General features: G+C 39.1%; 1 protein-coding gene across 6 annotated transcripts in view; it reads left to right on the top strand.

Moving 5' to 3' along the window:
• Positions 1–5,951: 5,951 nt before the first annotated feature.
• si:ch211-217g15.3 (uncharacterized protein LOC368914 homolog) overlaps positions 5,952–15,186 on the top strand; it is a 37,581-nt gene continuing 28,346 nt past the window's right edge. For all 6 annotated transcript variants that reach the window (XM_041790058.1, XM_041790055.1, XM_041790057.1 and 3 more), the window contains exons 1-2: positions 5,952–6,068; positions 8,267–8,321. The gene's annotated coding sequence lies outside the window, so the exon portion shown is untranslated. The remainder of the gene's footprint in view (positions 6,069–8,266; positions 8,322–15,186) is intronic.

The raw sequence follows: 15,186 nt of genomic DNA, 5'->3' as shown, positions 1-15,186 counted from the left end.
AGTAGGGTACAATATAATACCATACCATACCATACCTTGCCAGTATCATAAGAAACGATATGACACAGGATGATATAAGATGGTATGGTAGGGTACGATTCGATTCGAGTTGGTAAGATGTGAGATGGTACGATACAGTGCAAGATGATATGAAACCGTCCGGTACAATACGAGACAAGACGGTGGTACGATACGGTACATTTTGATACAAGATGAGACGATATGAGACGGTATGGTACGGTATGATACAGTATGGTACATTAGGATATGATACGATGCCACGCCAATCCATACCAGGATGCAATGTGTTGTGATATGATACGATACAGTGCGATTCATCCACCACATGAGGAAATATGCCTTTGATCCCAAGTGCTGCACAAATTTTTCCACTTTCAAAGAATCAACTAGAAAAGCACTCAGAGAGTGCAGACCTCCCCCATTAGCCCTATCTCCCAATAGTGAAGAATCCTTTCAAAACATTCCTGGATCCAGACGGTGATCTAGATCACTCCCATAATCTAATTCGCTGATTACTCCCTCCCCAGAGGGGTGGAGACACAGTGAGGCAAAGCATTGGCTTCGCTACGTGTGGACTGTCATGGCGGAAGCACTCATGGTCTCACCAGATGACTGAAAGTCATGGCAGACGGTGAATATTCCTCCCAGCAGTGTGAGTCTTGTTGCTACAATTCGCTGTCTTTCTTTCTATTACGCTCTGACTTGTCTCCTCGACCGGGCGTGCGTCTTTCAAACTCTATAAACCCAAAACTTTGAATAGAAACACAACAAAAACATGCTGCTGGGATTGAAGTTACTCATGTCTGCAATCTCCAGGTGTAAAGTGGTAACCTCCGCCATTAGCCGTATCTCCCAATAGTAAAGTATCCTTTAAAAATTTCTGGATCCAGATGGTGATCGGATCAGTCCCAAAATCTAATCAGTTCTTCCTTATGCCATTTCTGACATTTCCTGAAAATGTCATGAAAATCCATCCATGACTTTTTGAGTTATGTTTCTAACAAACTAACAAACAAACAAACACACCCACTTGATCACATAACCTCCTTGGCGGAGGTAATAAATACAACAGAAACAAAAACAATGCAGAAGTAACCAAAAGCACATAGAAGCAAAATACTGATGGGCAGTTGGTACTTTAAGTTTGCATTCACACAGCAAGCCTTAACACTCGGTTCTAATTTTTTGTTTATCCATTCACATTACTCTTCTAAATTTGGTCTGTACTAGACTGCTCAAATCACTTCAATAGCACCACTTACTCTTTCAGCCTTTTGTTGCCCATCCCCACTTTTTGGGCAGGTAGGGTTGTAGAATCTGTTGATAGAGTTTGAGGCTTAATAACAAGTGGAAAAATGTTGGCACAAGAGTGTCTGAGTTGAAGATCTTTGCAGTATTTTGCAGAGAAAACTAACTGATGTGTCCATGAGAAGAAAGTTTGTGGATTGCATGTGAATTTTGTTGCATCACTGTAATTGGAAACTAAGTTGTAAGTGTTAGTGTATGCAGAGGAACCTAGATCACATCTGAGCTATATATTACAATACACTTTCTTTGATGAGTCCATGTTGTTAAATGCTATGAGCTAAAGCTCCTGGACACATCAGAGTCAGAAAGATGTGTCCTACTTTGGAACTGGGAAAATCAGAGAAACATGTGACATGTGTAACATCAGATAAAAGATGAAGGATAATGAATATTAGACTTCCCTTTTCAAAGACTCAGTATTGTTTATAGTACAACCAGAGTCTGCTGAAGCTCTTGAGGACCAAATCTCTCAGGCTCTTCACAAAAATCAATCTTGTCTCTAGTCAATAAATACATGCAGATTTCTATATTTATATTCTTTTTTTTCTAGAGATTTCTCTGTAAATGATCCCTACATGGCAGAATAAAGAGGGCAAAGTTCAACCCGAATAGCTTCTATTTGGTAAAAGCCAACAGGTGATCATTTATTTTGTTAAACCTGCTTATAAATCACAAATTGCCTCTTAAACATGGCCTCAGGCTCCTGCGCTCACGTATGACTTTTATAGATGTTACATTAATGACTGGAGAAATAAAACTGATTGACTTGGCTGTGGCTCAGGTTCTCTCAGGCATCATCATGCCAATCATGTCAGAGAGGATGTCGACAGCCCAAGGCCTTCACACTGATTTTTCTCCTTATCTGATCAGAGCTTGAAGAGAACTGCAACAACATGCCACCTTTAAATAGGTCTTTTATCTTTCACACCTTCAGCACAATATGTCACATGAGCTACCACTTCACCTGCACCCTACTTAAGAAAAAATTAAACCTTGCTGTCTGTCACAACAAACCTAAAGTCCTTAGTTTCCAACCAGCTTTAGGTAGGGCTGGACCCCAGGCATCATATAAGAATGTTTTCAGGATATCGCTGAGTAAAACCAGGTTAGGAGCTTTATGTATATTGGATGCAAGCCAATACAAATACACTGCAAAATAGCAGGTGTATACCTTCCAAATTGTTTACAGGGTTATTATTCACATGTGTTTGGACTATTCTGTACAGCTTATGTCTTCGCATTCTTTTATTTCTTTCACTTTCTAGTTGTCGAGGTACAAGAATGCCTCTCTGAACAACTGATCCCCACTGGAACAATCCTAACCTTGTCTTTTTCCTATTAGAGCTGAAGTGGCATCCAAGGTTCTTGATAGGTTGTTTGCAAGCATGTGATGTGTACTTAACAGATCTGAATGTACCTCCATGCTGCAATTATCATCAGAAAATGTCTACATACACTGAATATGATTCCTACACTTGATTTTTTACCACCGATTAACTGATTTACCTGGTGTGTAGGCGGCAATTATCACCATTTATTCAGTCTTACAGGCCTGCTAGTGTCTAGCATCATTTGGACAGATGACGGGAAACAAGTCTTGTCTATGATCTCCTGTAATGTTTGGTTGTTTCTTATTATGCTTTTAGTGGGAAGCACTTTGGTCAGCTGAAAGCTGTTTTAAACGTGCTATATAAATAAAGTTTACTTACTTTATTTACTTACAAGTCTTATGGAGTCTTGTACTGAGCTAAGAGGCCAGCTGAGCCCTTTTAAAATATAAAAAAAACAATCTCATTTGGTCTTTAACATGCTTTTAATTGAAATAGCAATGTGCAGACAACTAAATAAACCTTGTGGGGTGAGTGATCAAGTAATGACATGCCTCATGAATGAGTCTGTGCTACAAAATGACTCTTTTATGTTAGCTTCCATTTGAGTGCCTGTTTCCTTTCCTCCATCCTTTGTAGCCATTTAATCGACATTTAAAAAGCCAAACTGGTACCAAAAGAAAAGGAAACACGGGTGTGTTTAGAGTTTAATATGCTATAAAACATGGCAAAACTGTACTGAACTAAACCGAACTGCCTTGTTAAAACGGACCATACATAAGTGACCCGTCCAGGCTTTAGAAGGAGGCTGCTTTAATTCCCACCTGCTGCTGTTTCACTGTCACTTTTTTTAAAAACTTTAAAAAAATTGCTGGAATATTTCACTACTTTAGGGACACAACAAAAGCTTATATTTTTGCACTTAGAATGCTTAGCATAGCCATAAACAGCTCAAAACATGGCCTTTTTGGTAGAGTTTCTCTATGCAGAAATCCCTACCTGGTCCCCAAGGGGTGTTCTCTGCTGCTGCAGGATGTCATATGCAAAGAACCTGTAGGTAGGATCAAACTGCACAACATCCACAAGTTGACCAAGGGTACCAGATATGCTAGTTGCATGTATAGATTTTCTGCAAGATTAATGTTTTGTTTTGGACTTTTCTGCATTTGCTCTAAAAATGTATGATGCATCTAGCTCCTGACAGAAGGGAGGATGCAGGATGTATATCACTTTGGACAAAAGCGTCTGTTTAGTAAAACTGTAACATTGAAGGATTAATTGAATGCATTTTGGAGGTCAAAGGTCACTATGATCTCAAACCCTGTGAGCAAAATATTTAAGGGATGCACTGAGGGATTTTTTAAAAATCAATTTTGGTACAACCCACACTTGGACTTGAGGATGAACTGACTAGATTTTGGAGGTCAAAAGTCACCAGGACCCTAGTGTGAGGTCACAGTTATTTTGTACCATATTGTAGCTTCTTTAAAGCTAAAATGTTCTTATGAACTTTGTTTTCTGACATGTTGACACATTATTCTTTCTTTACTATCCTAAGCTTAAGATGCCAGTCTAAAGTATTTTTTCTGAGGATGATATCCCTGTAAATTCCTTCTTGAGGAGCACAAAGCTACTGCAGACTCAGATGGAAGATGAGGCTTGAAACCTTTGTAATTACCTGATGGGTTGTTGATTGGTTAAGTGCTTTTCATTTATCCTCTGTATGTTAGCATGACTCGGCTGCTGGGGGAAAGTGTTGACAGGCCTGCAGTGAGAAGGTTATTATGTCTCTGTGTGTTTTGTATGTAGGATATTGAGCTTGGTGACAGGAAGGCGCGTTCCACATGGCGTCTGACAGAGACAAGCAGAGTGGTTGGCTGATGCCTGCTCGCCTGTGAGTCTTTCCCCGCGGTGCCAGGTGCTAACAGGTGAACACAGAGATATTGTTGCTGTTTTGTTGTGATCAGGGAAGAACGGAGGGGGGCAAAAGCAACCGGACACCCTCTCTGGACATGGAGCGAGCCAGGGGTGAGGGTGAGCTCAGCGACGGTGGTGACAGCAGGAGGGTAACTCAGATGGCAGCCTGCACTCAGTGATGATAATGATGATGATGATGTTAGAGAATGACCCACTAACAGAGGCTAGGGATGTCAAATTATCATAGACTCTTTATTGTGAGGTCATGATAGCAGATGAAGGGGGTGTTGGTATGAGGGTGATGACAGCAGAGGAGCAGGGGACACCACAGGAGTAATGGAAGTAAGAGAAACCTGACACACAATGACAAAAACACACTAACATGCAGTGGTGCATCTTTCCTCTAAAGGGCCTGAGTTTTGAAATAGAGAAAGACTTTATTAGAACCTACAGAACAAGTCTTACAGTTTAAAGGGAGCAGCAAACAGGGGATAATTGGAAATTATAGCAATTTTATGACTATGAATAACTGAAGAATGGGGTGAGACTCTCACCTTGAGAGTCAGAAAGTTATGTCTAATACAATTTGAGATAAGTCTTTGCAATTTTACTTTAAGGAACATTTTTCTGGAACTGTTCCACAATTTTTAGGTGCAGTTTTTCACAGATTGGTGAACCTCTGCTTATCTTTACTTCTGAGAGACTCAGCCTCTCTAAAATGCTGCTTTTACACCCAGGTAAGTCACTGACATGTTGCCAGTTAGCCTAATTAGTTGCTAAATGCTCCTCTAGCAGTTTTAATTTGTGATTCTGGCCCTTTGGTTCCCCGTCCTTACTTTTTTGAGATGTCTTGCTGCCATCAAATTCAAAATGAGCTAATATTTTCACAAATTGGTGAAATGTGTCATTTTCAACATTCGATATGTTGTTTGTATTCTTTTGTGAATCAAATATGGGTAAATCATTGTATTCTGTTTTTGTTTACATTTTACACAGGGCTCCAACTTTTTTAGAACTAGGGTTGCATAATGATACATCACCATGTCTGAATAACAAAGGTTTAAATTGTTTAAGTTGTTTATTTCTTTTACTTTTTGTTTTTTAAATCTTTTTAAAGCACATTGAGTTTACATTTGTGTGTGAAATGTGCTAATTGAATTGAACTGTGAGCCGCCCATATTTTGTAAATTAATTCATTTCATCCCAACTGGACACTGTCACTAAAAAAATATTTTAAATTCAGTTACCCAATTTGCTCTCGCTGCAAAATGAAAGCCCGATAAAACTCTTAATTATTCTGATTTTATCTTGCTTTACTGTGCGTGTATTTTCCTAACCGTTGACAGTGGAAGGGACTTTTATTTTGAAGGGTATCCTTAGAGGAAACTGCTGCTGACCGTTAGTAATGGCGATGGGCGACAGTTTACCAGTCAGCGGTTAACTGGTTAACTGGGCCAAGGAGTGATATGAATTCTTCTCCGAAGAGGAATAAAGGTAAGTTTATGCCGAAACATTGAGAAAATAATTGTGCGAAATGGCTTTTGAATGACTCCCCCATCCCCAAAAAGTATCTAGGCTAATGCTAACCAGAAGTTCAACCGGTTTAAGCTAGTTTAACAACCGGTAACATAATGTCTCCTTCTGTTTTGAGCAGTTCTAAATTATTTCTATAAACTCAAGAAAATATAAATAAATTCTTGTGAATGTCCCTGCCTTGGCCACACTTTCCCATTTTGACTCTTAAAAGCATTGCTTGAAGAAAATAGGAAATGAATGTATTTTTACATTTCATCCCCTCAGCATACCTTCTCCTGAATGATAAATGTCTATTTTTGTATCATAGATGATAAATAATTATCTAAAACGAGGGAAATGATAAAAAATGTTTTCACTACCAAAATATTTTTTTAATCAGATTGACCTCAAATTAATCACATCAAATTATGATGCATCCTTCAACTTTTCTATTCACATACATTTTTAGCCCTTCATTTTCCACTTGACAACCCTGGCAAAGCGCTGGCATTTTGCAGCCCATTGGTCTGCATGCATGGTTGGCTTGTGGGGGCCTATATTGAGGGTATAAAGTTTAGGGATCTCTTCACTGAGTGCTGAGTCTTTCAATAAGGCTAAAGTATCTCGTCAATATTTATATAATATCCATAACTCTCACTTTTGTCAGTTATGTTTATGTTTGTTACTTCCACCCTTAATGGCAGCTGGGAGACTGTAATGAGCAAAGTGTGGTGTAGCTAAAACTGGAGCTCTGGCTAAGTCCAACCAACTGTAGTCTATTGACTATTTGAATGTTAGGTAAGACACTGCTCGGCATTATTTAAATTGTCTTCTCTAAAAAACACTCATATGACAGCAGATGCACTCCATCTTGACAGTTTAAACCAAGGTTATTTAATTGGAGGCCCTGTGGCCAGGTCAGGACCCCAAGGTCATTTTATTGGCCCTTTTAAGTAGACTACTCATGCTTAAAGATGATCTGCACAAGTTTTTTTTTTTTTTAATAAGATCAATTAAGTTCATTATATTTTTATGGCCATTAGTCACATTTATTTCCTAATTTGTTTGTTCTGACCCCACAGTGTTGCAGTTATCCTTGCTTATATAAAACCTCTGATTCCTGCCCAACACAAGCTACTCTCCACTATATTGTCTCAAATGCACATGCTGGCACCTGTGGACATGTTCTTGCGAGCATATATGCCAATAACCAGACAAAATGTCTATTTTATTTAAAAAAAAAAAAAAAAAGTAGACATAGGGAACAAATACTTAAGCAGCAAATGCAGCGTTATAGTATGTGTTGTTATCTGTTTGTGTGGACTCTGGGGCTAAACTAATGTTTGAATCAAAGACATGGTACCCTTTTTGGGTCTACTGCAAAATGAGAGAGAGCTAAATCAGCATCAGTACCAGCTGTAAGGATTTCAGGTGAAATACAAGCCATTTATAACTGCAAAGACCATCAAGGAGGCTTGTATGATTTTGTTATGAATGAGACGATCCAAAACAGTTTGATTGATTAATTGAAGCTACCAATGCATACTGTATATCATGCAATGTCTCTGAGGTCCTTCATGCGGTCATTTTTGCACCATGAGAGAACTTAACTGACTCAGTCAGAGAAGTCTCACCTGTGAGGAGAAACTACACTTTATAACAGATGGTACACTGAACATGATAGGAGAGGACTTCCTGGTCCAGTGTGCATCTTTCAGTTATTCTCACTTGCAGTCACTTGTCTTAATGTGCCATGAATGGTGTAAATATTCAAGATTATTGTGTGTAATAGAAATAAGGGAAAATTACAGTGGATGAAGACTGTGTAGCTTTATGAAAAGTACTTAAACATGTTGTTTTGAGTTGGACTTGAACAGAATTTTTAAGGCTAGGAAGGTTTCCACGGTGTAGCTAAACTTAAAAAAGTCAATTCGACATTAGACTCAAAGGAACTGTCTTAATACAGCTTGTTAATTTGAGTTGGGAAAACTGAATTCAATTGTTTGTTACCACTTGAAGTTTTTTTTTTTCAAGTTCATCTGATAATTGTCTTTTTTTATTGTGGTGACCGGAGATATGCTTGCATTAAGTGTTGTGGAAGGACGAGGCTGTGGTGTTTGTGTTTGTACCTTTTATTAGCAACAGTTAAATTGTCATCTTTTGTTTAATTCATTCAGAGCTGAGAGTACTGATGAGCAGCACGCCGCAGAAAACAAAGTGAGCCACCGACAGGTCAGTAGAAGTATCTGTGTTTTTTTTATGGTAAAATATAATGAGCCAGCACTTGAGTACTTGTGCCTAAAGTTGTACTAAATTGCTGAAATTACTGTAAAACATGATCTCTAGTCTCAAATTTCCATACAGAATAAACTACATATTATGTGTTGATGCACTTCACTGGTGCAACAAGATTGACTTTGACTGTACCCTCATATGCAACAGACAATATATATTTGGGCATATCTTACTCTGAGGGGAAAAACAAAGAAAAAGACAGATTTTAAGGTATTCCCACATAGGATTGCAGCTCACATCTTATTTGAGCACAAAAAGCCGTACTGTTTTAGTTGTCTTTAGTTCTCTTGTTGAAAAGGTTATAAAAGATATTAGGGAAAGATTATTTTTCACCAAGCATTTGCCATTTTAAAACAGTACTTGTGATCCGTTTGAAGTCTAATTTAGAGAACAAAAACCTCTAATAGACCATCTAGTGCAAACAACTTAATACTAAAAAGATACTTCTTTGATGCAGAACTATTCAAAGTTTCAAAGGGATTTGTCCACATTTCAGATGAATATTTTGTGACTCACATGGACTTCAAACAATGTTCTGGTCTAGTTAATTATGTCAATAAATTATTGTATTTTCGTGACCACAGAGGGGCAGAAACTGGAACAAATGGGGGTTACATGCCTTGCTTAGGGGCATTTCTGAGCTAGCTTGAAATGGTGGGAATTGCCCTCTGCATTCATGCAGATTACTCCCAACAGTCAGCAGATTGGAGCTGGTATTATGCTCTGCTTACACACCTATGTCTCTAAGTTTTAGCAAATCCTACTCCTTATATGATTTATGATTGAAAAATAAAGTTTAATTAAAATATATTTAGGACACTAACATGTATTTGTGTGAGAATGCAAGTGCGGGTCTGTGATCTCAGCACAGTGACAACCTGAACAAATATGCTGACTTGATTCCTCGGAGATTACAAAAGGTTCCACGTCGTCTCCTGAAGCTCTGAAAGAGATGGGAGGGCACCGCGGAGGCCCCTGAATAAACAACCATTAAATTCTCCCTACGCCTCCATGAGGGAAACCTTTAGAGTTGGCGCCATGCTTTAAATAAACCAAAACACAAAAAAGACTGAAACAGAATTAAAAGTGAAATAGTTTTATTAAGGAAGCTTGTTTTATCTTTATGTCTTAATCTTTACTGATCAGAAAAAAAGGGTGAGATTATCAGACAGGCAGATAAAGCGGGGAAGACATGTAGAGGGAAAGGAGAGGGGGATGAAGGAGATGAAGGAGAAGATGAAAGCTTTGTTGTGCTGATGCTTAATGAGCTGGAAAACACAATTGAACTTCTCTGGCTGTGGAAATTGCTGTGAGGGCATCGTAAATTAGCGCCAGTGTGGGAGCTAGCCTGCTGACAGAAAAGGGGCTTTTGTGTGTTGAAGGCTTCTTCACAGGCCTGCAGACACTGAGATCCTCACAGTGGTGTCAGAGCTTGATTCTGTCGCATGATAAGCAGTTCTGGGGGTTATTCTTGAACGCTGTTGAGGGAACAGTCTGGTAGTATGCATCTGCTAACGTGCCAAAGTTATTCTTTGTCCTCCAGGCCAACATCTCACCTGTTGATCTATTGACTTTTTACATTTTTTTAAAACTCCATACAACACACACAAATCTCTAAAAATCAGAATCAGAATAAAGGTTTAGATTTATGCTTACATGGGACTTGTCTGGGTGTTTTTTGTGCATACAGTGTTAAATTTGGTGACTAAAACCATGACTAAAATGTTTGTCGACAGCCTTTTTTCCATGACAAAACTAGACTAAGACTAACAAAAATAGTTATGCGATGAATAAAACTGACAAAAAGTAAATTTAGTTTTCGTTAAGATGACTAAAACACGACTAAAATGTAATGTAGTTTTTGTCAGACATTTAAAATCCGTGATATTTCTCCACTGTGGGCAAATCTGTCAAAAAACAATGCATCTGCAGCTATTCTGCCCCTCAGCTGTAGAAAGCAGGGATCCCATGTTTGGCAGAGTGCATAGAACACACTACCATTATTTGGTAAGAAAATAAATGCTTGGACTAAAGTTAAGACTAAAATGTGAGGACTTTTTATGGACTAAAAGTAGAATCAAATGTTTTTTTTTTTTTTGTTTGTTTTGTTTTTCTTTGACTAAAACTAGACTAAAACTAAAAAGGATAGAAATGACTAAAATGTGACCAAAACTAAAAGACATTTCATCTAAAGACTAAGACTTAGGTCAAGGTAGTGTACAAAAGTCTACTGTTAGAAATAGAATGAAAAATGAATAGAATTGATAAGGGATGCACCAACTGTAAAAATCAAGGCTGATACCAATACTGATGTTCTTTATGTAAAGCTTCTACCATGTCAACATTTCCTCTTATCTTTGACCAACAAAACAGATTAGTTTGTCATGTCACATCTTCTGCCCAAAAATACAACCTCAATTCCAAAACAGCATGTAGGTGCTGTGCAACATTTAAATACAGCCAAAATGTAATGAGCTGCAAATCTCAAATCTTATTGACAACAGAACATTAACAAAATACCAGATGCTGAAACTGGAACATTTTACCATTTCATGAAAAATATTAGCTCACTTTGCATTTGATGGCAGCAACACGCCTCAAAAAAGTAGGGACAGAGCCGTGTTTACCGTTTTTGTCTTATGTAGGATTCTAGCTTTTAACAGTCCTGGGTGTCCTTGCTGGATTTTATATTTGATGATGAGCCAGATGTTTCTATTGGTAAAAGGTCTAGACTGCAGATAGGCCAGTTCAGCACCCAGGCACTTGTTCTGTGAAGCCATGCTGTTGTGATGGATGTGGTATGTGATTTAGCATTGTCTTGCTGAAATTTGCAAGGCCTACCCTGAAAGAGATGCTGTCTGGATGGGAGCGTATGTTACTGTAAAACCTCTATATACTTTTCAGCATTGATAGTGCCTTTCGAGATGTGTGAGCTGCCAACACCAGAGGCACTAATGCAACCCAGTACCATCAGAGTCGCAGGCATTTGAGCTGTGCACTGATAACAAGCTGGATGTCCCTCTGCTCTTTATGTCCACATGGACATAAAGAGCAGAGGGATGCCAGATATGGCATCCATGGTTTAAAAACAACAACAACAAAAAAAAAGTTTTTGATTGAAATGATCGATCATAACTTTGCTCCTTGAAAAGATGATGCTCTTTTTAAAAATCTGCATAAATGTAATGCAAACACATGCTCAGAGTGCCAGATATTTTTGGCAGGTTGTTGGGTAGTGTTTAATTGTGTAAGGATTGTGGTAAATCAATCATAATGGGCTTTTTGTTCATTTATTTTACATTTCATTGTTTGCAATCTTCTCTCCGCATATGTGTTTTGTCTTATAGTAATGTTTGACACTAATGCATTTAATGATCACAATGGTAAATATTCAAAAATTTCTAGTTATAAAATGTTGGTGGGGAACATAACAAACAAATTAAAGTCCAGTGATTGGATGAACTTTCTGTCTGTCACATCTTTACGGGCCAATTAGAGCCAAAACGTGGCATCGTAGCCGTTACCAAGGTGCACATGCACAGCTAAACTCTATATAGAACAGCATAATGCGAACCATGGCAACTGTAGACGTGTTAGTACACGACTTTTGTCGTTTTTGAAAGGAAAACAACTCACAGATGTTCTCCGTTCTTCTTTTAACAAAGAAATTTTGTCAAGTTCTGGCGCTTTAGCAGCATTGACGCTAAATGTCTTCCACCATAATTGCACCGGCCTCTTGTCGCTGCTTGCTTATGTCACAATTCTGCGGCGCCCGAAAGTACAGCCCCTCGTTGGTGATTGGTCCTGTCACTTTCTAACCAGGCCCAAACTGTTCAGACGGGAGCTTTGCAAGATGGATTCGCCAGTGAGAAACACGGAAACAGGCCTGTCCATCTGCTTTGCAAGGTTAAGCTGTCTGTGTATAGATGCAGAATGGTCCATGTCTGCATCCTGATGCATCGTGGTAAAGATAAATTTCAACACGACTAGTTACTGTAGAGTTAAGCCCAATAATGACTCTGGAGTAGAAACTGTTTGTTAACCTCGATGTGCAAGTTGTCAGGCTTCTGGAACATCATCTAGATGCCAGCAGATTGAAATTATGCAGTTTACTAGCTTCGCTAACAGGCTGCTGACTAGCTAAAAGGCTATTTCATTTCAGCTTCAGCTATTTTAGTTGCAGATGTTGATTGTTAGTTGAGTTTATATGAATAAAAAGGACTTGTTTACTCACTTTTAACACATTGTGAATCAAAGTAATGTTTTCCTGTTAAAATATGATTGTACATTAAACACAATCAGTTTGTTCAACAGTTAGATTTTAAATACAGTCATCTTGTATATCATGTAGTTAGTTTTAGGGAGCCAGTGTTTTCCAAAAACATATTACAAAGTACTTGATGGGAAAAAATTGAAACAATTAGCATCTCTCTTATGGCTACAGGTAGTTTCTATCATGTTTCTAGCTATCTGTTAAAAAAGGCACTTCTTGGCGTTGAACAATAGGGGGCATTGCCCACTAATCTACAACACCAATTACTTACTTATTTGGAAATGAGGCATAATTCAGTAGGCTATTTTAAAAGTCCAGCTCAAAAGTTCAGTGTTTGTCATGTACTTGAGGAAAATTCCAGACCAATATATATTGTGTAGGGGAAGAGTTTCGTAGGCAAGTGGGCATCATAGATATTTACTTTGACTTGCTACACCCATGGAAACAAGACCTAAGAAAAAATAACAGAGATGTGGTAGTGAAGCAACGAGAAATAGTCACACAATTGTTCTAACTGGCATGCAAAAATGACCGCTGCCTCTGTATATTAACTGCTCTGTTACTACTGAGGTTCAATCTGGTTGTATGTTCCTAGTCTTTTTTTTTGTTGATGTCGCTGTTTTTTGTCTGTGCTGCTTCTGCCAAAGAGCGGCTAAACTGCCACATTTTTAACAAAAATGACTATAAAGTTTAATCTATCTATCTATCTAAAAGAAGGAGATGGGTTTCAGACTTTTCTGATATTTAGTGAACTCTGAAGGGTGACTCTTCATTCTAGCTTTGCAGGCTTGGCACATGCCTTCTGTTACTAAGTGGCTTCATATTGAAAGGCTCTGTGGCAGCTATTCTCTCTCCCACTGGGTGCCAGCCTCTCTGCCCTGGCAGCTGCTGGGCTTCAGAATAGACCCATAGTCTCCCCTCTGCAGGTGAGCTGCACAGCCAAAACAGGGCCCCTCAAAGGCCCTTTCAGAGCCTCAATAGGAAACTGACTCGGAGAGAGAGGAATGGGCACACAATGGCCGCCTTCTCTGGACACAGAGAAGATGGAGATGAGCTATTGGGGTGCTGCTTTAGTGTTTCTTATAGCCATGTCGAGGAGAGGTGATGAGAGAAGAGAGGAGAGGATGAGATCCCCCTGTAAACTTCTTGAAGGCGTGGCTTTTTCTCCTCAGTTTTTTAAGGCTTGGTTTAGGGATGTCCTGTCATCCTGCGTCTCCGTTGTAATTGCTCTGTCTTTGAAATCTGATGAAACAAAATGTTTTTTCCATGTCCTGGGGTGATGAAGCTCCTATACACTCCTCCCCTCTGTCTTCCCCTCCCCTACACTCCTCCACCATCCCAATCTGCTGGATCTCCCATTCGCTCCAGCAAAAGTCTTCCCATGCAGCCAGGAAAGAATGCACCTCCCTCTGCTCCCTCTCACCTCCTTTTCATAGTTAGCCTTTTTAACTTTTATTAGCAACAGCCTTCACTGACTTTTGAATACTTGGCAATAGAGAGATAGAGTAAGGGAGGAGATAAAAGATGGAGAAAAGGTTTAAAATCATGAGGATAGAGCAGTGATGAAAGAAAAAGGAAAGATGATTATCCTCTCTCTTTGCTGGAAGTTGCAGCATGTTCACGTCCTGTCAACCAGGACAAAAACAGAGATGGAGTCTAACAACATGAATTGCTAGATCTCTGGCTTCAAATGAAAAAGTCCAGCTATTCACTATTATTTTTTAGTCTTAAGGGTATGGTAGGCAAATTATTTGATAGGTTTTTCAGTGCCTTTAAAAAGTGTTCACCCCATGTTATGCATGTAATAAATCAATTATGGTCAACATAATTTGATTGTTTTGACAGAATGAATTACAAAAAAACCTTCTTTAATGTCAAAGCTCAAACAGATTTCTACAAAGTAATGTAATTGAAATGATAATATGTAATGTAAAATAAGTGACCGCATAAATATTCATCCCCTTCAAGTCAGTATTTAGTAGATTGCACCTAAGGCAGCTGTCACAGCACTGAGTCTGTGTGGATAAGTCTCAGTCCCAATCATTAAAACCTGCCATACCAGCCCCAAGAAGATGGACAACATAAGGCTTCGGATTTCTAACCACCGCTTGGACAACTGTGTCTTGACAATACCAGAGACCTGGCTGCACGAAAACATTACGGACCTAGCCATGGAGCTAGTAGGCTACACCATATACAGAGGGGACCAGACACCCGACTTCGGTAAGACCAGAGGGGGTTTTTGGCTCTCCCCTCCCTTCTCTTCAAGACATCTACCAGAGTCGTCCCCACAAGTGGGCCTCCAGGATCCTGATGGACCCCTCACACCCTGGATACTGTCTGTCCAGCATCACCCACACAAACCTGCTGTACCAAGCATCGTTCTCCCTCCCCGGTGGAATGGATGACGTGGGGCTGCGGATTTATAACCACTGATTGGACGGCTGTGTTTGCTGCTACAGAAGAGACTGGCATTTGTCCAATGCAGTGACAATAAACTATCCATCTATCCTTCCATCTATCAGGTTT

The sequence above is a fragment of the Cheilinus undulatus genome, linkage group 6 (genome assembly GCF_018320785.1).
Source record: "Cheilinus undulatus linkage group 6, ASM1832078v1, whole genome shotgun sequence".
Classification (NCBI taxonomy): domain Eukaryota; kingdom Metazoa; phylum Chordata; class Actinopteri; order Labriformes; family Labridae; genus Cheilinus; species Cheilinus undulatus.
The sequence above is the reverse complement of the archived record's forward strand: the minus strand, read 5'-3'. Positions and strand labels throughout refer to the sequence as shown.